The sequence below is a fragment of the Typopeltis vanoorti genome, chromosome 15, assembly GCF_054136105.1.
Source record: "Typopeltis vanoorti isolate ZY-2024b chromosome 15, IOZ_Tvanoo_1.0, whole genome shotgun sequence".
Classification (NCBI taxonomy): domain Eukaryota; kingdom Metazoa; phylum Arthropoda; class Arachnida; order Uropygi; family Thelyphonidae; genus Typopeltis; species Typopeltis vanoorti.
The window spans coordinates 38,539,265-38,565,269 of record NC_143563.1 but is presented as its reverse complement, the minus strand read 5'-3'; the positions used below and the strand labels follow the sequence as shown (position 1 = coordinate 38,565,269).

At 35.9% G+C, this 26,005-nt stretch overlaps 1 long non-coding RNA gene across 1 annotated transcript in view; it reads left to right on the top strand.

Annotated features, from left to right (window-relative positions):
- The first annotated feature begins 3,303 nt into the window (after positions 1–3,303).
- The window catches only part of LOC150098647 (uncharacterized), a 36,834-nt gene continuing 14,132 nt past the window's right edge, over positions 3,304–26,005 (top strand). The window contains exons 1-2 of the long non-coding RNA XR_016549519.1: positions 3,304–3,596; positions 23,361–23,513. This is a non-coding gene — a long non-coding RNA (uncharacterized LOC150098647). The remainder of the gene's footprint in view (positions 3,597–23,360; positions 23,514–26,005) is intronic.

Sequence of the window (26,005 nt, the reverse complement as noted above, 5' to 3'; positions counted from 1 at the left end):
ACTGATTACTACAAACACAAAAGACCGAAGGCTATTCTTCTCTCAACCGATCATAGCTAACACAACTGCCCTCGGAGGGCGAGCTTAATTGCTCACAAATCTCCCACTCCCAAACAACTCTCATTACAGATAAAGGGGAATATGAAAAGCACTAGTGCTTCACCCATCCTGTCAGTAATGTTATTGATTATTATTGATATTGCGAACCGCTCTCTTTTCTCTTGTCTCTTATCTCAGATTTCTTGTGTCTCGTCTCCGAGGTTCGTCGGCGCCTGGTAGAGCTTGTAGAGCTATGTAGAGCTTGCCGCCACGTGTAGCAAGAATCTCCCCTTGCTATGCTTGTTACATCGGTCAAAGCTGCAACTACAATGTGTTCAACACATTAGAAGAAAGAGCCGCTGATGAAATCCACGTCAGCGTACAAGTCTGTGTGTGAGTGCTTTCGGTTCGTGCAGAACAAAGGAACAAGGCCCGCCATCAGAGGAGGTGCAGTGAACAGATCAGAATACCTAGTCAAAGCAAGAATGGTAAGCGAAGATTTTCTTATATTAATGTAGCATTAAAGTATCCGTGGAGTAAAGAAACAGAATTTAAGAACACACGCTATTTACGTGTTGTGCCATAAGAACAGTCTGCAATTTGGACACTTGTGTCTGCTGTTAAGAAGAAAACTTATTAGGCTCCAGCCGAGCTCCGAACTGTTTAAGTGATTTAAGAAAAGTAATGTCATATGATCAGAAAGTAGTTAAGTGTTAACAGATATTTTGGGGAAGAGAATTAAGTAGAAATAAGTACTATTGTCCTAGAGAACATGTCAGGTTTATTGAAATGTCAAAAAAAAAAAAAAAAAAAATCAGCTAACGCCTTTTTATTCCCGTATATACGGGAGTAGGCGAGGCCATTTAGCCCTATCTAACTTTTGGAGACTGAGTGGGCAGTTCAATCTCCACTGGTACCCAATCAGAGACAGATGGCCCAAGGCTATCACTAATTAAGCGGTACGCAGTGAAGAGAGACGGCTCAAATGTGCCGCCATCTCGTGGTCTCTAACCCTAACACAATATATTTAATGTCTGAAATAATGTGGGTTCTACGGTCGATTTTCTTGAGTTTACAGGACGAAAAACCCGAGTTTCCGGGAGGAAAAACCTGCTTGCCCGTGCCAGAGATCGACTAACTCGGGAACCGGTCGAAAAAAGGCTTAGAAAAATTTCCTCTAGTCGCCGACTAGACTCGAAACCAAGACTTCCTTCGTGCGGCCTAGCGCGGTGGTGTGCAAACGCCACATCCACTGAGCTACACAGGCTCCTTTATTGAAATGTCTAGTGTTTATATGTAATGTTTCATGTATGATATTATTAAGTAACTTAATTGTGGGAGTCTGAAGATAGATATATGTACAGAAGTGAGGAATTTATGTCCAGTAAGAGAATATAGTATAGAAGTTTTGAATTGTGATTTATTAAGAAAAAGGAACCCAGACTCTTTTAAGGTTAAGAATTTAAATAACATGTATACCTGTCCTTGTGAAATAATAAATGTGTTTCCTTTTACATAATCAATTGAGTTTGTCATATCTTCTGCGGATTTGAATTACCATTTGGAAAATTTCGTACCGTGCATTTAAGGGGGAAACCAATAGTGATATGAGAATAGGGACCACGACTGCATACATCTTGATCCCTACAACTTTTCTTTAAGTACTTTAGATAGTGTATCAGAATTTAGTTGCCGGCTGGCGCAGCCTTAAATCTATACAAATTTGTCGGCAACCGAAATTCTGAGAATAAGAGATACAAAACATAGAGTTAAAGCTAAGGAAAGTAAAGACAATTAAAGATTAAAGATAAAACAAGAAAAACGGGGACATAACAAGTGCATATCTACAGTTGATTTTCTTGATTTTCTAGGCTAAGCACCCAAGTCTCAAGTAAGAAAGGAAAATTCCACTCGACTGTGCAAAGATCAACTGACTTGGAATTTACCCAAAAAGACCGTTGGCAACCAGAATCAAACCTATATTTATATATTAATTCATAAGCAAAATGAATAAATACGCTAAGGCCTTCTATTCCCCAAAAAAAAGAGAGCAGTCAAAGTGATGTTACCCCTATCTAACGTTGGGTGACTAACTGGAAGTCCCTCTCAAATTTTAGACAATCAGAAACATGTGGTCTAAACTATCAATGTGTTGAAATGGTTTATCCGACAACGAGAGTACTGCAGACAAATTCCACCACCCTGCAATTCCCAACACAAGATATTATTATCTGAAATAGGGTGGATTCTAAAGTTGATTTATTTTATTGTGGTTTTAAAAACCTAGTTTCAGGTAGAAAGACTGTACTAGAGATCAACAAACCCAAAATCCAGGAGTAGAAAGAGTTCCTCTATTCGGCTATTAGAATCGAGCTTAGATAGCTCCTCCTTTTTGGGCAGACTAAGTGTTACGGATGCAAATGCCATTGCTATAAGCAATATAAATGCAATTGAATTATTATAAATAAAATGAATAAATCAAATACCACTTTATATTATTCAACAAGATCAGCTACAGTTCCTTTTGTCCTAATATTTTGAAGAGCATGCTCTCTATTTAATCACAAATTAATATTTTTAATATTTAAAAAAATAAAATTAGCTGTTAGCTAATGCTAACATTTTATATTACTGTATTATCTGAAATAATATTACTGCAAAATCTCTCCTTGTTTGCGGCAAATACTGAGAACTTGACATTCATTGAATAAAAGGCCTGGGAAAAAGTTCCTCTGCTTGGTGATTAGAACAGAACTTGTAATGGCCTTTATTTCTACGGAATTTATAATAAAGATCAAAAATAAATCATTTAATGCATCTTAGGGTAGACAGATTTCCTTTAGCTCCAACTAGGTGTTAGAGAGCGATAGGTAGCCTTTATTGATGGCAAACTCAGGCTATCAGTGAATCATGACTTTATGGAGGGGGTACAACAGACAACTTCTGCCATCTCGTAGGCATAAACACTAACTCTTGTGTTAATAGTGTGTTTTTCCATAGAATATTTTATGAGAATTTTTGCTCAGTCGATAAAGATCGACTAAGTAGGGAACTGATCAAAAAAAGGTGGAAGGGCTTCGAAAAAGCACTTCTAGTAAACGATTCCATAACGAACCTTTTTTGTGCAGTCCTAGCGCTAAGAAACAAATGCTATTTTCAGGGCTATACAAGCATTATAATTATAAATAAACATAACTAACTAAATAAACAAACAAACGAATTATCTGATGATTTAATATAATCAATGTAGAATAAGAAAATGTGTACTAGAAGGTGAAATCGTAGAAAAGAAGTTTGGTTATGGGTTGCCAAGCGGTTATTCTGATCGTATGGAGTAACATGTATTGTGTATAGGTTACATGAAACACTGTAGAATTTCTTGTTATTAGCATATCAGGGATATATGGAACTTTATAGCATTTTATTACTATGCCATAGCGTATTTCGTTTTAAATGACGTGTTGATGTTGAACTTGAGTCGCGTGTTTTCGTCTGCTGTGTGCGATAAACAGTTGTCATCGTAACCGATTTAGTGGTCAGTTGTCAATATGCTAAAGGTAACTAAAATTTAGTTGTCGATTATAGTCAGCTGTACTTGTTTTAGTGGATTATATCTTAACCAAAAACAGAATTGCATTCATTAGTATAATAATACATTCATTATTGCAATAATCATAAGACGTTTAGAACGAAGAAATCGAGACTGTGTAATTGTTAAAAATAAATAAATAAATAAATAATTGAAGTCGAACTTGAACATACCTAAAAATAAACTGGAATTCTCGGTCTGTAAGACAAACGTGTGTGATAAAAGATGCTAGTTGTTGAGACTTCCGAGCTTAATTCGGGGCGTAGAGTGTGAACGTTTTTTGTTTATTTTACATATTTTTTTGCATTGTTATTTATGGTTTGGAAACGCCCGCTCTGAAAATTTGCACGGAAAATTTTTAAGCCACTTGAGGTTTTTAATAAGTGGGGGCACGGACTTACACTGGACAATGAAATTTATCTCCTTCCTAAAGACAATCACAAATAACCATGCTCACATTGGGATTAGAACCCACAGCCTGTAGGTTGGATGTTTCTAACCCTTCTGTTGACAAGCTAGCTGTCTGGGCTATCTTAGTTTATCCTGAATTCCTTGAAACAAGGTGACAAGATCTATGCATATACAAACTAATCAAGGCTCTGTACAATGGGACCATAACCTCGATATCTCAGTCCTTCTCATCATTTCTGTAATCCTTTGCGATATCCTCACAGTTTTAGAACTAAAATAGTTCTATCTGGGAAGACTGCATTCCAACTTTATAGCCAGATATCATTAACCAATACTTTTAAAATGCAATTTTTGATACTCTAAAGGATAAGCAGAACAGAGTATAGGGGAAAACACTAAGTGGTAAAAAAAACAAAAAAACATGCAAAATGTTTCAACGGTGTAGGATAAGTAAATAGTTGATTGAAGTTTAGAGAGACTAAATCCAGATTAAAATGAAAAAGAATGGGGAAGGCACAGATGCTGAAAAGCAAAATTTGATCAGATTTAAAAATTTGATTTGTAGCAGATAAATTAGGAAATAATCTTAGTTTATTTGCCTCTGAAAGTACAATGCCTTAAAAAAAAAAAAAGGAAAAAACATATATCATTATCAAATTTTTGATATGTATCTTAAGGGATTTTTTATTGATCACACACATACATATAAGAGATAGAAAAATCTATAATGACATCAGTGCAGTTGGGGGGGGGGGAGTACAGGTGAATGTTGAAGAGAAGAACATTTGTCTTGAAGAGTTGTAGCTTGAATACTTCTTGAGAAAAACTGCTTTAGAGGATAGAAGTAAATGGGTAAGAAGTAAGTTTTTTGCATGGAGAGTGGTAGGATATGGTATGCATCGCTTGAGAGGGTGGTGAATGTGCAGTGAATGTCCATGATTTAAGGAGTGGTATGATAGACTTTGTGTTGACCTCCCCACAATAAGTCTTGTGACTCCATGGAGATCAGGACGTGTGACATTTACTTGGTATGCAAATGATAATGATATTTACATTTTTCACTACACCTATTGTTAAGATTTTGACTACATAATTTTTTTTAAATATTTTCTATTTAAAATTATCATATCTATTTTACTTATTTTATGCATATGTGATATCTACTTATTTGTCATTCTTATTCCAAAAACATTATCACACTATGAAGTAAAGATATCAGTAAATATTTTTTTAGTTTTTTTTTTCACATCCTTTTAATTTTCAATTTCTACTACAAGGAAGTAATGAGTTCTGGCACCTATTTTTGTCAAAAAACAAAAAAAAGCACTGGTGAAAGCAATTTGCTCTGGTGAGGAAGATGTCAACAAGGATGTCACTTTGACAATATATTATTACTGATGTTTTTTCATGAAACTCCTCCCTTTACTAATCAGTATAGAATAGCATGCTTATTTTGTTTACTTGCATCCCTAAATAAAATAAGAGTGCTATTTCATATTGATTAGTAAAGAGCGAGGAGCTTCGTGAAGACACTTGTTAATGACATATCGTCTAAAATAGAAACTGTCTTTGTGATTTAACACCTCTTCTCATTGACTTCCCCTCTCTCTCTCTCTCTGTTCATTCCCTCCCCTTGCCACAAACACATACACTTCACTTGTTTCATTCATATCATTGTGTCCGCATGGTTAGCCTAGTGCTTTGTGCTTCACAACCATATGCCTGGGAAAGGACTGTCCTGGGTTCGATTCCCGTCACCGACGTGAGGAGCTTAAGGATCTTCCTCAGCTATAGCCAAGTTAGCTGGTCTTGGGCGTGGACAGTAGGGTTTTTTCCCCCAGTTTATCTGGGGTTTTTCATCCTGCAAGCAGGCAAACTGGCCCTGTGAACACACTGATCTACAGCCATAAATACTTAACTCCCCATGAGGGGGCTCAACTCACCCCAATAAGGACGGAGGGAGAAAAGGGAGGAAACTCCATATGAATAAAAAATTCATATCATTGTCATGTTCTTGCAGAGTGTACTAATTGACCACATTGAATTTACAAAGCAACAGTAATCCAAATCGTTTTAAAATATTTTGCACAAAATTCACATGCAATTTTTAAAGAACTGTCTAAATTAAAATGTCATCCCAAAATTTTCTATAGTGCATGAAAATAGATCAATCCCTGGTAATAAATAAATTTTAAAAGATATTTAAAGGCTTTAAAAGAGAGAAATTTCACATTAAAAAAAAAGATATTCGTATATATCCATTAAACAAAAAATAGACTAAAAACAATGCTAGATCCAAATGCCTGGACACTGTTCTCAGATTATATCCATTCCGAAATTAACAATTCTGTAAAATTGATTGAATCTCACCATACTAAAAACTGATGCGCCTAAACAAAATAAGTGCACTATTTTATATTGAAGGAGGTAACTGTTCTCTTACATTACGTCTAGATTACTAGTATGCAATACTGGTCAACCAATTTTCATGGTGATATGGAAATCTTAGAAAGGATACAAATGCAGATAATTAGAGTAATTTTAGGACTGTAGAATGTTGACTGAGTATAAATTGCATAGCCTGCTAAACAGCTAGTAGGAATGATTTCATCAGATATGTAAGTTATTCAGGTAGAAAGGTCATGTGAGTAAGCAAATTAAAATGAGAATTTTTGCTTAGCAAGTGGTTAATGAAGGGAATGCATTGGTATGGGTGATGAGTGCTTCAGTATTGAATGAATTCAAGGCAAGGTATAATAACTGTTGTGGTCTGTGATCAAACCTTCCAAGATGAGTCTCCTGAACTCTGCAGAGGCTTGGAAGTAATAATAATAATACTATAACTTATACACCTCAACTATAACTTATACATATTCAGTTATATGTTATTGAAATTATAAGTAATTGCTTACTAGATAGATATCAGGTGAATGTTTTCAGAGGGCAGAAGAAATAATGATTATGATATAAAAGATTGATTATGGTAGGATGGCACTGATTGGAGAAAATGATATAAGGACCACTATAGGTGAGATATTTAATCAGCAGTTCATAAAGGTCTTTCATCCTTGTGAATGTGACATCATGGAGAGTTTGAGAGCAGTGAATGATGAGGAGGAGAGACTGACTGTGAATGAGCAAGAGGTATATCGGGAATTAAGCAAACTTGATATTAATAAGGCTGTGGGACCTGATGATATATCACCACATATTTCCAAGGAATGTGCCAGGGAGTTGACATCTGCCTTGACATGTTTGACCCGAGTCTTACATTGGGTCAAGTTCCAAAGGAGTGAAGGAAGACAAGATTGTACTACTTCATAAAGGAGGTGACAGTATTCAAGCATCAAATTATAGGCCAATCTGTATATCAGGTGTTGTGATTAAAGTGTTGGAAAGGTCGGTGAGAATCAGTATCCAGAATTGGATTGACAATAATGGTATTATCTTTGATGGACAGCATGGATTTCTAAAGGGAGGTCATGTTTTAGTAATTTTATTATAATAAGGTGATGGTAGCATACTTAGACTGTAAAGGCTTTTGATAGATTACCGCATGTGAGCAGGGGATATTTTTGTGTGGTGAGTGATTGGAATATGTTGTAGAGAGAGTGTTATGAATATGTGTGAACTATAAATAAAGGTCAGATTTTATTAGATAATCTAAACTTTATTTATAAAATAAAGTTCAGTGATGGTAATTATTATTATTATTTTACTGATCCTCCCCATGGAGTAGTCACTACTTGGTCTGAAGATACAGTTAAAAAAATTACTTCAGCACTATGCTCTTTCCCCGAGAATTTACAGTTTATCAAAGCTTCACAAACAGAATGTAGCACTCTGGCTGACAGTTGAAGGTATAGACAGCCCCAATTATCACCTTGCCAAGAAATTAGCATCAACGCTCAAGGAGTTGGTAGGTCATTCTCCCTCCTATGTTAAAAACACATAACACTGTAAACAAAATCAGAGACATCACACTGGAAAAAGATGATTTATTTAGTCACTTTTGACATCTCTGCCCTCTTCATAAATGTCCCAATCATTGACATAATCCTTCTATTACAGGATAAATTCCCTTCCGATATCACAGCGCTCTTTGCACGTGTTACTACGTTCTGGCTATTTTATGTGGCAAAACATTTTCTACTTACAAAAAGAAGGCACAACCATGGGCTCACCATCTTCCCCCCCCCCCCCAATTGCTAATTTTTAGATGGAATATTTTAAGCAATGTGCTCTAGATTCCTCTCCTTCAAAACCCAAAGTCTGGCTTAGATACGTTGATGATGTTTTCACTATCTGGTCCCATGGCCACCAGACATTAGACACTTTCTTCAGCCACCTAAACAAACAACACAAACACGTACAATTTACAACTGAGATCGAAAAGCAGAACAGACTTTCATTTCTAGATACACTTGTCACACGTCTTCCTTCTGGCAGTCTTTCCTTTACTGTTTACCAATATATAATAAATAATAATGTTGGCCAATATATACACATAAACTCCTACCACCACCTAATACAAAAAACTAGGTGTCATTAACACATTAAAACTCAGGATTTTGAAGATATGCTCCAATGAACAAGCACTTACAGATGAATTAAAAGTTATCAGCAATACCTTCCTAAAAAATGGCTACAGCCAAAATACTATCAACAAAATTCTTCACAAGATCTCACTTAAAAACAAAAATAAACTAGACTACAATAAAACTGTAACCATTCCATACATTAAAGGGATATCAGATAAAATAAACAGAATACTACAGAAATATAACCTTAAAGCCACCTTTAAACCTCCTACAAAATTAAAGAACTTACTCAACTCATCCAAGGATCCACTCCCTCTGCTGGCCCACCCTGGAGTATACCGTATTCATTGCACCTGTAATTTGCCCTATATAGGGGAAACAGGATGCACAATTCCGATCAGAAAAAAGGAACATAAACAGTACATTAAATTTAATAACTATGGTAAAGCTGGCCTTTCTGATCATGCCCTGAATACTTTACATAGAATTGGCTGGAAAAGTATTTGTTGTTTACATCACACCAAAACATGGTATGAACGTAAATTTAAGAAGCCCTGTGAAATTCTTATCAACCACCCTAATCTTAACAATAATGATGGTCTAAAAATCCCAAGAATATGGAAGGTACATATTCTACCCATGTTACCTTTCTCCCTAAGAGTTAATTATAAATAGGACTACAGGTAATTCAGGATCTTAAATCTAATATAACAGTTCTCATGTTAAATTAAGGCATCACTTTTGCTGTAATAAAACTATCTAGATGAAAAAAACATTCTCAGATGTAATCATAAACAGAATATAGCTTTGATGTAGTTATTTTATTTTATTTCATTTTCACTAGATGTCAGGCCAGTAGAATAACATTTGATCAAATCATTGTCTCTTTAGCATACTGTGGGAAATTTAATACAGCTTGTCTCTGTATATACGTGTATACTCGAGATGTCATTTTCATTTCATTTTTTTTTTTTTTTTTCATTTTCACTAGATGTCAGGCCAGTAGAATAACAGTTGATCAAATCATTGTCTCTTTAGCATACTGTGGGAAATTTTAATACAGCTTGTCTCTGTATATATATGTGTATACTCCAGATGATGACCTTAATATGAAGGTCGAAACGTCAGGAAATTAAAATAATTATTTCTAACACAGTTGTAGAGTCCATAATTTGTCTAAAATGAATGAGTAACCCATAGGATTGTTGCAGTATACTAAGGACTGTGACCAGTTGAGATAAGACTGGTGATTCCATTGTATGAAGTCCTCTTCAGGCCACATCTGGATTATTTTTGCTCATATCTAGTCACTGGGATTTGAGGAAGATAACTTAACCTTGGCAGTGGTATAGAGATGGATAACCAAACTGATATCATTCCTCCACTATGTTATGAGGATAGACTAAGAGCATGCCAACTGCAGAGTTTGGTGGAGAGAAGATAAAGGGATGACATGAGTGTGATATTTAAGCTGTTGAGAGGTATTTTCAGGATTGACACAGGTGCATTAATATAGTAGAACAAGTACAAGAGACTATCCCTGGAAATTGCAAAAGGAGGTAGTGAGTAGGAGGATGAGAAGTGGTGAATATGCATATAGTGAATGGGTTTAAGGAGTGGTATAAACTTCATGTTGTCTAAGATGGGTTACCTGCAATGAGTCTTATGACTTCATGGAGGTTCAGAATAATAATAATAATATTATTATTATTATTATTATTATTACAGCAGTATTGAAGTTACCAGGCATCAAAATTAGTGGTAGTCGTGGACACAAATGACTTATTTGGGGAGAAGAAGAATGTTGATAGAAACTTGAGGAACTTGTTGCAGCAGGTAAAGAAGAATAGTGTTGTTGGGAAAGTCATAGGTGTGTTGCCCAGATATGATAACAGTGAATTGAGAAGGAGAGCAGCGATAATGAATAGTAAGATGGCTGAGTTGTGTGAGGCAAAGGGGGTTCAGTTTGTAAATCTGTTGAGTGAATTTGAAGGGAAGTTCAAATGGTATAAAGATGATGGATTATTTGAATGGGTTTGGTATTGGGCATTTAGAAAGGCTATTGTTTTCTGAGAAGGCACAGAGTCAAGAAGTTAATGTAACAAATAATCATAGTCTACCTATGAAACTGGATACCACAAATCAACAGATTGTACAGCAGGAGGAAGATGGATATGAAGTTGAAGATGTGGTTGCAGCAGCACAAGGTGATGGAATGCATAAAGGTGAGGATGAGACAGGTAAGAGTGGAAATCACATTTAGGATCAGGGAAACCGAAGGAGTGGTCAAACTGAAGAGAAAGGTGTAGTATAGCAGCCAGAATAGAGAATGTTGGTGCTGGTAGGATGATCTCAAACACACAGCGATTGTTATATTTATATACAAATGTAAAAAGTATTTGAAACAAAAGAGCTGAGTTTGTGGCATTGATTCAGATGGAATGCCCAAAAGTAATTGGAATAAGTGAAACTTGGTTATCTCAGGAGGATGTGATGTTGGGAATAGAATTAGCGGGATATATAATTTTCCAGAAGGATAGAAATGTGAAAAGAGGAAAGGGAGGGCTGTTAATGATTGCAGAGGAATTGTGTCTGCAAAGAATGGAAGTTGATGGTACATATACAGATTTTGAATCTGTGTGATGCAATGAAATAAACAGGTTACTATATCTGATAGGATGCTGTTAGCCAGGGAATGCAGAGAATACTGATTGTGAAATGTTTAGGCAAATTAGTTGGGCATGTAAAAAGAAGGTGATCCTGATCAGAGACTTTAATTACAGGAATATAGACTAGAAGGAGGAGATAATGTATGGGAACAAGGAGAGCGAGTTTGTGAAATTTCTGAGAGATATGTATCTTAAGCATCACATGATTGAAGCAACTAGAAACTTTCTAGTATCATTTATATATCCAGAGGATGCTGGATATATAAATGATACTAGAAAGTTGTATGATATTATTATTATTATTATTATTATTCCTGATACCTCCAAGGAGTCTGAAGACTCATCATGGGAGGACATCTGTAACTGTCTCTACACCTAACCTCTACTACGAATCATCTCCATCAACGCCATCTACCGCCCACTTCCAACACCACCACAACTAGTAATTTTTGTCTGTAAATTGCGTGTGTTCTGAAGGGCCAATTTGTATGTATGCAGGATGAAAAACCCGAGTTTCCGGGAGAAAAAACCTTTTACCTCCGTACAAGATCGGCTAACTCACCTTCGATTGAAATCGACCAGATAAAAATTCCTCCCGTCGCGACGAGAATTGAACTTAGGCCTATTCCAATCGAAGGGCGCAATGTACCGTCGTTCTTCCAAATTGCGCTACGGAGGCATATTACAAGGAAATTAAGTGGAAAAAGAAACAAATGGATAGTTCCTATATTATAATAATATATAATAAAGAAGAAAAACTATTATTAAATGAAAAAGAACAGATAAATAGATGGGTGGAATTCTTCTCAGAGAAATTTCAAGAAATGACTGATGGTTACCAGAGCCTAGAATTAAACGAACAAAATGCATCATTAGATATAAATTTGAACAAAATAACAAATATAGAAATTACAAAAGTAATAACTCAGATCAAAACAGGTAAAGCAGCGGGAGCAGACAACATACCAGGCGATATACTAAAAGAAAATCCAAAACTTATAGCAGAGATATTATATCCCTTACTAAATGAGATATGGTAGAAAGAAGAGTGGCCTAAGGAATGGAATGCTGAATTACTGGTTAAATTACCAAAAAAGGGAACCTATCTGAATGCAAAAATTGGAGAGGTATAACATTGCTGAGTGTTATAAGTAAACTACTAGCAAGGATAATACTAGAAAGATAATACATTCTTTTCTCGAAAAGGCCAATATCTCCTGTAGGAGATGTGTTACTATTCAATACTAAAATTCCCTGGCAGACCGAAACAAAATACCCGGGTGTAATTCTCAACAAAAAGCTCTCTTTCAACCAACACATCAAGTTTACGTGCGCAAAGGCATCTAAAGCCATCGCACAGATCTATCCGCTAATTAATAGAAATAGCAAGCTCAGCAACAGAATCAAATTGCAGCTATACCAGATGACGATTCATCCTATAATCATCTATGCCTCTCCAGCCTAGGGCCACACCTCTAATACTAACATTATCAAAATACAAGTACAGAAAACAAGTGCTTCAGAATGATTCTGAATGCCCCATGGTATGTTAGAAACAATCAACTTCATAGAGATAGAGATATTCCCTATATTTTCTCTTTCCTACAATCCTTAGCATCTAAGTTCTTCCTAAAGATGTCCATACACCCCAACGATTTGGTTCAGCAAGCTGCAGCATACGAGGCAACGGACATATTCAAACATAGAAGACCAAAAGCTATATTAACCTTCTATAGCGATGCATAATCTCCATGCCCATTCAGGGTGAGCAAACTGCTCATAAATTTTACCCTCACTGTAACCGCAACGGATAGCGGGGAATATGAAGAGCATCTTGCTTCACCCCTAAAGACATAAATGTCAATTGTCGATACTAGAAAGAATCAAAATAGAAATAGAAAAACAACTAAGACCAGAACAGGCAGGATTTAGAGCCAATAGATCATTCACCGACCACATTGCTACTTTACGAATTATCATAGAGCAATCATTGGAATGGCAGACAAGCTTATATTTAAATTTTATCGATTTTGACCAAGCTTTCGACAATATAAACAGATCTTCCCTATGGAAATTACCTAAAAATTTTGGACTCCCAGAAAAAATAATAAGAATAATTAAAAAAAAGTATGAAGATTTTGAAATTAAAGTAATACATGAAATACCCTCTCAGAACCATTTAAAACAAACACAGGAGTAAGGCAAGGTTGTATACTCTCCCCTACTATGTTTTTAATTGTCATAGACTGGGTGATGAGAAAAGTATCTCATGGAAATACAGGATTACAATGGTTACTTCAAAACCAACTCCACGATCTAGATTTTGCAGATGATATCTGCTTACTTTCACAGAAGCACCAACATATAGAACAAAAAACAACAACACTTGTAGAAACAGCCAAAAAAAGTTGGTTCTTAGGATAAAAATAAAACAATGTTGATGAAAATAAATGCAAAGCAAAATAAACAAATAACAATAGAAGAAACACCACTTAAAGAAATAGAACAATTTATATACCTTGGTTCAATAGTATCAATAAAAGGAGGAACGGAACTACTAATGATATAAAAAGGAAACAGCTGGCTTATTCAACTTTCAACCAACTTAGAAACATTTGGAAAAATAAGAATTTGTCTATAAAAACTAAAATGAGAATATTTAACTCAAATGTAAAGGCAATACTAATGTATGGATCAGAAACGTGGATGTTAAACAAAACGATAGTTAACAATATCCAGGTCTTCCTAAACAAGTGTTTAAGAATGATACTGGGAATATATTGGCCAAAACAAATATCAAATGAAGAACTATAGCAGAGAACAAACTAGAAACCCATGTTGCAACAGATACGTGAAAGGAAATGGAGATGGTTGGGGCATGTGTTGAGGAAAGAGATAAATTAATAGTAAAACAGGCTCTAGATTGTAACCCAGAGGGTAAAAGAAGACGAGGAAGGCCAAGAGAAACATGGAAAAGAACAATACTGAAAGAAATAACAAATAATAAAAATTGGAACCAAATAAAAGCAGAAGCAAAAAACAGAGTCAGGTGTAAAATGGCGGCGGAAGACCTATGCTCCGAGGTGAAGTGAAGAGGATTAACAAAGTAAGTATTACGTGACACCTCCAGGGAGTCCAAGGACTCATCGAGAGAGAGCACCTACTCTACACTACAACTCTGTCTCCACTACTTAATCGACCAGCTGCAACTACACCAACACCATCTACCACCCACCACCACTAATATTTTCACAGACAATCACAAACATCCATGCCCACAGCAGGATTCAAACCCACAGCCCTTTGGCTGAAGTGCAGATACGCTAACCACTGTCATCCTACAAATGCAATATCAGAATAATATGTTTAGAATGTCTGCTAATCAATCAGAAAGATGGAAAAACAAATTAGGAATTTCTTCCTGTAAAATATTCAGTTATTGCACGAGGCACTTTAGTTTCTGCCTGCTGGGCATGTTCTTTTGATCTGGTTCCCAGTGGGGGTGGGGGTCAGTAATCTCCGTTAGCTTACAGCTTATTACTGGGCAGAAAGGAATATTAGAATATATATATATATATTTATTTATTCGTATGGCATGAATAACAAAACATGCAGTACACTGTCACTTTAAAACTGTCAACATATGTCAAACAATACACTGTCACTTTAAAAATATAAAATTAAAAGTCGTTTTAAAAACCAATAAAATTTAAAGGTTACTTGCATATTGGTCAAATAGTTCATAGCTTCGGGTGTAGCACTTAAAAAGTCCAATTTGTCTCCTGAATATGCTCTGAGATAATACTGAGTCACAATATGGTCCACAGTTTGTCTTTGACCTCCACAATCACAATGTGGGGATGGTCGTTTACCCCATTTAAAAAGCATGTCCGGACATACACCATGACCAGTTCATATTCTATTAAGCTGAATCCAGAATTTTTGCTGGAGTTGTGAGCAAGCATCAAAACTATCTTGCAATTCTTTCAGAGAAGATTTTGTGATGTCATCTGTCTGGCTCTCCCACTGTTCTTGCCACTTTTGCTTCAGGTCAAAGTTAGATTGTAGTAGGGCTAATTGTAGTGGTGGATGTCTTGATCTCAATCGTCGTACACTTAAGTCTGAGAGATCTAAATGTATTGGTAGGGCTGTGTTCTCCAAGATTTTCTTATACTCCTGTAAGAGAGCCTTAGTCCTGCACAGATTCTGTGGAACAATATTGCTAAGTAAGCTGGAAGCCAGTGTGTGGGCGTTGATTTAATTGTGCCAGAAATCAGTCTCATTGTATTATTTAGTTGGTTATCAACAAGTTTAACATGTGTGCTATTTAGCCACACTGGTGAGCAATATTCAGGATGGGGAGCAATACTCTTGCTCCCCATGTCGTGCCTATTAGTTTTTGTATTATGTTGTTATGGGTTCTTAACTTAGCTGAAACGTTTGTTAGGTGTTGCTTGTAAGAGAGCATGCGGTCCAGGATCACGCCCAAGTACTTTGGAAACTTATTGTGTCATCAGCTGTGTGAGTAAACATCCTTCAAAGAAGATATGTAAAGTGACATCTGCCATGTGATTATTAAGGTGAAAGCTTGATACTTTTGTTTTGTCTGGATTGAGCTGGAGGCTCCATTTTTTGTAATATTCACCTATTGGTTTCAGATCTTTTGTAAGTACCTCTTCAGCCTGACTCATGTTTTTGTGTCGAATGGCAATTACAGTGTCATCAGCATAACAGAACTTGCATGAGATGGTAGCAGGCAAGTCATATGTGTATAGGTTATAAAGTAAGGATGCCAATACTGACCCTTATGGAAGACCATTATTAAGTTTTCGTTGTTGGGACATTTTATTTCCTAATATAACTTGAAAGAAACATTCAGTGAGCATGGAGGAAATTAAGTGTGCAGTTCGTTTACATGGGACAATGCTAAGAAATTTGTATATAAGACCTTCACGCCATACTGTACCATAGGCTGCTGTTAGGTCCAAGAAGACAGATGATGTTTTTTCTTGCTTCTGAAATCCAGCTTCTGTGTATGATGTTAAAGTGAGCACTTGATCACGGCAACCATGTTTTTCTCTAAAACCAGCTTGTTCAATCAGGACATGTTGCATGATTGGTATGGACAATCTGTTGTATAGAAGCCGTTCTAACATTTTATACATGCAACTCAAAAAATCAATAGGTCTGTAACTTTTTGCCACCTGGGGTGGTTTTCCAGGTTTAAGAATAGCAACTATTTTTGACTTCTTAAACTGGCTAGGTAGTCGGCCAGTCAATAATATATCAGAAAAGAATTCACAGAGCCATCTTATAGTATTTGACCCGCTATTAATTAGAAATTCAGGATGGATGGATACCGTTGAAGCCTGGGGCCTTGCCTGCTTTGATATCTTTTATGACGGCTTTTACTTCATCTATAGTGAAGATTGAGGCATATTGAGAAAGCAGAGGGCATTTGCTTTTAAAGCTCTTAAGTTCTTTCTTGGTATGTTCACGGTCCCTAGGTGCCGTTGACATATTAACGATTTGATTAGCTATTTTCTCAGGGGAGATAATTATGCTTTTTCTTTTAGGTAGATTAGTTGTGGATAGTTGTTGGAGAAGATTCCAAGCTTTTCTACTTGATCATTCGAAGTCGTTTTCAACCGTATCAATCCATTTTGTTTTTCGAGATGAGTTCAGACTATGTAGTAATTCATCTGCTATTTCAGGATCTTCACTTTTCAGGAACTCTCTATAGAGATGTTCACTCTCTTCATTCCATCCAGGGACATAATCTTTTCTGTAACCTCTAGGGAAAAAGTTTTTCGCAGTTGATATGATTGCTCCTACAAATTTCTTGTACTCCGCAACTCTAGCAGGTATCCAACAAACATATTTATCCAATTCATTTGCAAAATTTCAACAATTTGCTTTTTTAAAATTCCAACTCGGTTGTGGAAAGGATCTTGCTATAGGTAGTGTCATACCAATTTCCAGTAACACCAGTCAATGTTGATTGTATGGGAAGTTAGAAAGTACATATCGTCTTGCTGGTAATGGTTGTCCTTCTGTGTTTATTGAAACAAAACATAAGTCCGGATTAGACTCTGTTTGCCATACTGATGATCTAAAGGTGTTTTCTATCCTTGGCATCAAATACAAGTTGTATATTATTTATTTCTGCCCATTGAATGAGGGTAGTACCGCCGTCTTTGTTATCACGGTACTTCCATTCTTCATGATGACTATTAAAATCACCAATCCATACTGTTGGATGTTGATAAGTAGGTATGACATCTATAGACCATGATGTTAAAGGAAGTTTATAGGCATTGACTATTGTTATGTTGTGAATTTTCACACTCACAAGATGGGTATTGTTATCACATCTCGTTGTCAGGACAGAAGCATTTTCTATATCAGCCTTGATATATGTTGCAGTGCCATAATTCCGGTGGTATGTAGCACCAATCAGATTGTAACCAGTTATTTTTCCTCTTCTATTAAGATCGTCTTCATTTTCAGCATGCTTTTTTTGAAGAAGCACAACGTCAATGTTATTTTCTTGTAGTATTTTGCAGAGATAGTCACATTTTGCTCTGTTAATTCCCTCAATATTCAGATGACACATCTTAAGGCTAAATCCCAGTTTTTTGTCAGTATCATATATGTTCATCTTTTTTTGACTGCCTGAAACCATCTTATGATGAGAAAATAGACAATTTAATGGAACACGCAACAAGTTTCATCAATTCAAACTTAACTTCAGTTTACAAATCTTATTATAATGGCACAATGCTTTTATGGTTTTTTTAATTTGCTTGAAGTGTTATCACACCTGAAGAAGTCGTTTGGGCGAAACATGTTGTGTGCTCCATTAAATTAACTTGTTATCTATTTTCTCAGTTTCAGTCAGTCAAAATAAGATAAACATATATACAGGATGTCCCTGAATTCATCGCCCAAATGTGAATGGATGGTAGTACACACCGCAACCACCAATATTTGTCATAGATTATACGGCCGCAAATGCAGCTCGGAGCCGTGTCTCATCTGCGCCCGGTAGGGGGCGCAGACGAGACACGGCTTAAAGGCGCTGGTTGGGCCAAACCACAGCATTCTCAGCGTCGACTGGACATGAGATGGAGCAGTTTACGAACGCAGAGAAAGCTGATATGCACCTGATGTATGGCGCAGCTGAGGGCAATGGTAGAGAGGCGCAAAGACTGTACTGTGAGCGATATCCTATGTGCCGTGTGCCCGATCATAAAATGTTTGCACGACTGCACCATCAGCTGTGTGAGGCAGGTACCTTTCACGTCAGTCGACATGATGCCAGACGAGCACAGATGGTCAGAACGCCAGCTATGAGCGAGGACATCCTGTGTATGATGACAGATAACCCAGGCACATAGTCCCCTGCACATGGATTTCACCCAGTGTCCATAATGCGCATTTGTGGGCAGCCCAGAACCCCCATGGTACATGTCCACAGTCGAACCAAAAACGGTTTGCTGTCAATATCTGAGTGGGGATTGTGCACGACTACTTAATTGGACCCTACCTACTGCCGGACTGCCTTGATGGGCGAATGTACCGTATTTTTCTGCAACCTGTTTTGCCGGAATTGCTTCAGGATGTTCAAGTCGCCATCCGCTCCCGTATGTGGTTCCAGCACGATGGGGCACCCGCCCATTTCAGCATGGACATGCATCAGCATCTTAATGTTACATTTGGGAACCGATGGATTGGACACAGTGGTCCCATCCCGTGAACCCCCCAGATCACCCGATCTTTCTTGTCTCGATTTCTTTCTGTGGGAACATTCGAAGAGTGTCGTGTACGAGATGCCCGTGCAGTCCGCAGAGGATCTGGTAGCCCGACTGTCTGTCGCAGACAGCGATGTGCGCAACAAGCCCGGTGTTTATGAGCAGGTGCGCCAATCACTACTCCGCCGTTGTGCCACGTGCATCAACGTTGGTGGGCAGACGTTTCATATTTTGTAATGATTTCCAATAGATTTCACTCTGGAAACCTGTGTCTGTCCTTCATTTCCAACTCCTCACTGTGTTTGCCACATTATTCGTCATAGAATATGCTGCATATTCTATGACGAATATTGGTGGTTTCGGTGTGTACTACCATCCCCTCATGTTTGAGCCATGAATTCAGGGACACCCTGTATATCTATATATCATCATCATCATTAGTTGCATCAGTCTTGGGACCGGTAGCTCAGCAGCAATTTCCTCCATTCCGCTCTGTCATTGGCTTTCTTCTTAACCTCCTGATAACTCCTCAAACTTGTGCTGTCTTTGACTTAGTCAAGAAAGCTTTTCCTTGGTCTGCCTCTTCTTCTTTTCACAAGTCCATCATGTCGAAGTATATGTCCAAACCACGTATCCCTTCTAATTTTGATCGATTTAATTGGAGTTCTTGTTTCGTTAGGGAAACGAACAAGTCTCTCTCAGGACTTGTTCGTTTGATCTTTTTTCTGTCCATTTTATTTTGTTCATGCGGCATCAGCACCACATTTCAAAAACCTCCAATCTTCTTACATCTTCTCTGCCTAGAATCCAGGTTTCACATCCATACAGTGCAATGCTCCATATCAATGTCTTTACTAATTTTTTTTCCAATTGTAGGTTGAGGTTTCCTGTTAAAATGGAGAATTGGGCTTTTGCATTGTTTATTCTTGATCTTTTGTCTTCTCTTGTTCTGCCATCTTCTGTTATTAGGCTTCCTAAAAATTTAAAGCTTTTCACTTGTTTTATTTGATTCCAGCTGATGTCTATATGCTCTATATTGTTAGGGATTTTGCCTGTAACAATGATTTTAGTCTTATCTGTTTTGATTTTCATTTTATATTTTTCAAGGTTATTATTTAGTAATTCTAGCATTGTTTTTAACGTTTTAGCACTGTTTTCTGCTACAAGGGCTATGTCATTAGCAAATCTCATACACATGACTTGCTCACCATTTATCTTTATGACACTATTTATTTTATCTTTAGTTTCCTGAATGGCCTTTTCAATATATAAATTAAATAAAAGTGGTGAAAGTATACATCCTTGTCATACTCCACTCCTTATATTTATTATTTTTTCCTTATCATTGATTTTAATCATCCATTTTGATTTTATAAATTTGATAAATTATTTTCCTATCCCTCAAATCTATGCCGATATTAGTTAGACAATTTAGGAATATTTGGTGGTTTACTTTATCAAACACTTTCTCTAAATCAAGGAAGCAAATGTAAATATTTTGACTAAGGTCTAATCTTCTCTCTATTATTGTTCTTAAACAAAGTATTGCCTCTCTTGTTCCTTTATTCTTTCTGAATCCAAATTGGTCTTCATCCAATAGACAATCTATTTTTGAATTCTATTTCGAAGAATTTTTAACAGAATTTTGCTAACATGTGGGATTAAAGCTATTGTTCTAAATTGGCTGCATTTGTTTGCATTATTCTTTTTTGGTATTGGTATTATGGTTGATTTCATTAACTCCTTTGGTATTTCTCCTCTATCATAGATTTGGGCTATTAATTGATAAAGTAAGGTTTTTGTCTTATCACCTAGATTTTGTAGCAGTTCTATAGGAATATTGTCTACACCTGGACTTTTTCCCTTACTCATTTTGGACAGTGCTTTATCAAATTCTTCTTGCATTATTGAGGGTCCTAGATTTTGATATCTTCATTTTGATTTTCTATGCTGATATAAACATCAAGTTCGTCGCCATTATAGAGATTTTCAAGATAATATATATATATATATTTTATATATATATATATATATATTATATATTTGTACCTGTAATTTCCAGTTTGTTTAGATAATTCAATGTTTATTAGTATTCTTTTTCCTTTATAAATACCTGAAGAAGGCTGCTATATGCCGAAACTAGTAGTATTTATCATTAAAATCTATATTTTTTTCAAATGTACAACAACCGAGTAAAAGCTGATCATCACATATATATATATATATATATAATACCTCCTTAATTATATTTCAAACAGTTCTGAATAGTAGGGCAAATCATTCTTTGAGATGTTTTATTTCTTAATTTTTTAAACAGTCTGTGTACCACAATCTCGCCTAATGCAACTGTTTTTCAAATATGGGTTTGTGAAGAGCAAGGGTTTGTGAAACTCGTTTTTATTTTTGGAAAGAGACAAAATAAATAAATTGTGCAGCAAAAAAAAAAAAAAAGATCAAATATCCTAGTACAGTAAAGGAAATTCCAAGTAACACAGACAAGTGACACAAAAGTCGCTCCGCCACAGTTAATCCACTAATGGCTCTAAAATCCCCATTAAGGGATTAAAGGAGGAGGAGGGTAAATACTTGATAAAAAAAAAAGAATGCTGATGAAGTTTTGATCGATGAAAAATGCTGGGGTGGTCTGGCTATTTCATCTACCTTGGCCGGTAGGAGAGTTAATGAAAGTCTTGCAGTGGGTAGGGTTCCTAAGGAGTGGAAAGAGGGCAAACTAGTACCACCCCACAAGCATGGTTCTAAGACAGAAGTCTCCGACTATAGGCTAGTCTGTATAACTGCAGTTGTGGTCAAGGTGTTGGAGAGATTGGTAAGGAATAGAATACAGATTTATGGACATGGCATTGTTGAAGGTTAGCATGGATTTGTAAAGGGTAAGTCCTGTTTCAGTAATTTACTTGCATTTTATAAGTGACAAGTGTGTTAGATAAGGGAGAATCATGTACAGTGATATTCTTAGACTTTGCAAAAGCATTTGATATATTACTACATGATAAGTTGGTGTACAAGCTGCAGAGGATGGGAATAGACAGTACATTGGTTAGATGGATCAGAGATTGGCTCTCTGAATGATACCAACATGCTGTGTATGATGGAGCAGTGTCTCAAAAAAAATAGGGTAACCAATAGCGTTCCCCAGGCTTCTGTTCTTGGGCCCCTGCTGTTTAACTTGTTTGTAAATAATATATCATGTGGACTGACTGGGGATCTTCGGTTATTTGCAGATGATGCAAAGTTGGGAAGAATTATAAGTAACACTGCTGATGCTGAATCCCTTCAGGAAGATTTGAATAGACTTTTTACTTGGACAAAAGAGTGTGGTTGTAGTTTTAATATTAATAAGTGCAAGGTGTTGTATTTTTGGAAATTATGGAGACATCGGTAGTTGTCTCCATAATTTCCAAAAATGCATTCGGATCACCGTGCAAGCCTAAAAGAAAGGATGCAAGGTGTTATATTTTGGAGTGCAGAAATATAAGGCTGCGTACAATATCAGTGGTGCCATACTACAAGAAGTGGAGGAGATTAGAGATTTGGGATTGATGGCTGTTAGTAGACTGAACTTTAGAAGGTACATTGCTAGGGTTGCAAAGATTGCACATCGTAGTGCTGCTATGATAAGAAGTACTCTAACATGCAGACATAAGGAAGTGATTGTGCCACTGTATAAGGCACTGGTCAGACCACGCTTGGACTATTCTGCTCAGATCTGGTTACTTGGTTGTCAGTGTGATGTGGAGACATTGGAGAGGGTCCAGAGGTGAGTGACTAAGACAATATCAAATTCTGGCTTTGGAGAGAGAGGTTGAAGAGATGTGGATAGGAAGAAAATTGTGATATGATAGAGACATTTATGTTAGTGAGAGAATTTTATCAGATTAATCCAGAAGGGATTACAAAAAGAGTAGCAGGTGAGAGGGGAAGAACCAGAAGTCATTCCTGGAAGTTATGTAAAAATGTGGTGAGGAAGGGTATAAGGAGTAGATTTTTTGCATGGAGAATTGTCAGTGAATGGAATGCATTACCAGAATGTGTTGCTAATGCAAGGAGTGTTAAGCACTTTAAGATTCTATATGATAAATATGCTGGCAGTTGAATGAACCTCCCACGATGAGTCTGTCGACTCCATGGAGGGTGTAATAATAATAATAATATTCACACTACTGTTATGATAGAGCTTTGTTTAGTATATAAATGCAACATATAATGTTTATCTTTATTCCCTTGGAAACTACTTATGTAAGTTGAAATTTTAAAAAAAAAAAAAGTACTTTTGTTTTTAATTCTGATATGTGGGAAAAAAACTTAAGCTTGTATTATTTTTTTATTTTTTTTTCAGGCAGTGAATGTGACATATGAAACTGTTTATTAACCAAGAACAGATATAATGAAATGAAACATCAGAACACAATTGGAATCTTAGGGAAATGAAGAGCTAGCAAAGAGATAAAACTGATGGCTGAATGATACTTATTCAGAAATCATTACCGTAGTATGGATTCTTACATTCTTTGTTAACAACAGGAATGGTTTCAAAAGCAAAAACTTGTTTATTATTTTTAAAGCTATATATCAAAACAAGTGATCCAGAAAGTTTGATATCATATTAAAAGAACCACATAAAAAGGGATGCCGTTTAAAATATACTCATGATTGGAACAAGAGAATTACAAGGGAGAATTTATTATAAGCAAAACACACTTTACACATGTCAGAGCAGAAAGCAGAAGACAAAATATTTAAATTTCAGGAAGAGAAGGAGAGGATTATATTATGAAAGTACATTTTCTCAGGTGTCATGTCTTAAATATGATCCAAACTATCTTCAATTTCACAGTCTTGTTATAAAATTTCTAAAGTATAATTTATTTCTTACCCCAAAAAAACTTATTTAACATAAAAATACATTCTAAAAAACATTTTATCTGTGACACTTATGGTAAAGCATTTATAAATTCTGGAAATCTTAAGGCACATTAGAATTCACACTAAAGAGAAGCCTTATACATGTGAAATTTCCCTCCAAACATTTTCACATTTGTGCACTTATTTCACACAGAATAATACAAGCTAACGAAAGGCCATTTATTATATGAAATAAGTAGTAAAGTATGTTTCACATTTAGCTAATCTTAAAATGCATGACTTCACAAGAATGAATATTAATGAGAATATGCACTTGTGGTAAGAGATCAGCTTAAAATACATATTAAATGCATTTACAGCAAAAATGCAAATATTGCAATAAAATATGTTCTTACAGTGAACAGCTAAAACATTTACAATATAATGAGATGCTGTTTAAGTGTGAAATATGTGCAGCAGTATATTCCTCTTCTGAATAGCTTAAAAGGTGTGTCAAAAATTATATTAACTAGAAATCCTTTACTTGTGGACTATGTGGTAAGACATTTTTATATTCAATATCTTAAAATGCACATAAAAATTCACAAGATGATATGCCACATGTATGTGAAGCAAAGTACCATTAAAGATTTTCCAAGCATGAATAAGTTTTAATACGTGTTTCACATACAATGGATCTTTCATCAGTGTGAATATTCATGTAACACATGAATGCTTTCCACATATTTAGCAAACAAAGGTTTTTCATTAACATGAACTCTGATGTGTCTTCAGATCTTTTGAGTATGAATATGCTGCATCACAAAGTTCACATACAATAGATTTTTTGTTGATTGTATTCTTGTGTGTGAATTACTTTCCCCAAGTGGGGAAAAGACTGTGAACAGGTTAACAGGTTTTACAAGCATATGGGTTCTCTTTTCTGTGAATTATAATATGAGCATTAAGATTTCCAGTATGCAAAAATGATGTGCCACATGTTTCACATACATGTGGCACATCATCTTGTGAATTTTTATGCACATTTTAAGATATTGTGAATATAAAAATGTCTTACTACATAGGTTCAATGAATGTTTGCCATGTTTGGTTCAATGAAAGGACCTTTCTAAATGATTAGCACCCTTAAGAACAGAGCCTTAACAATTAGCTCTGATGAGTAGCTCTGAAAAATGAATTTCAAATGATAAATAAAATGTTTATAAAAATGGCTACAACAAGAAAACAATACATAGAACCCTTAAGAAAAATACAACCATAGATAATAAAAATTACAATAAGGCCAGTACAAAAATACAACATTAAGGTCACCCCTTTTAAACCACTAATGAAAATGTATATGTAATTTTTCTAAAGATCCCCTTCCTTCTCCCTTGCCCATCCAGATGTATACCAGATCCATTTCACCTTTAACCTACCCTACATAGGAGAAACAGGACATATAATTCCAAATCAAAAAGAACACAACATATTAAGTTCCTCCATTACAGAAAAACATGTCTTTCTTACCATGCACTTTAAAATTGGCTATACCTTTCATTTGGAAAGGTCCTTTCATTGAACCAAACATGGTAAACTTAAATACAAGGAAGCTCGTGAAATTCTTATTCACCAACCAAATCCAAACAAAAATGATGGCCTAAAAATCCCAAGGATTTGGATGGCTCACCTACAACCCACATAACATCCAGAAAAAATAACTCTAACAGTTGTTCAAGCAGGAATAACACATATATTAACACATAGAAATTTAATTTGATAATGATCCATTTACTCACAGATGCAGCATATTAACTAACCACAATACAACAAACAGGGGTGTGCCAGTAGTGTCCGACACCTGTGTGCAAAACTTTAGTTGGCACACAGGTGCCGGACACTACTGGCCCCCCCTCCAATAAAAAAATCACTTTAAAAAAAAACGTTTTTTTTTTTAAGTATTTCCTCCTCTTTGGTGCCTTTACTATCCTGACGCATGTGTGCATTGCACATATGGCTAGCGCGCTCCTGACAACAAATAAACTTTAAAATAACTGTTCCATAGGAAACAAAAAAAAAATTGCTGATGTAGTTTTACCACTGTATTTGTTTTTATTTATTTATTTTATTTTATTTTTA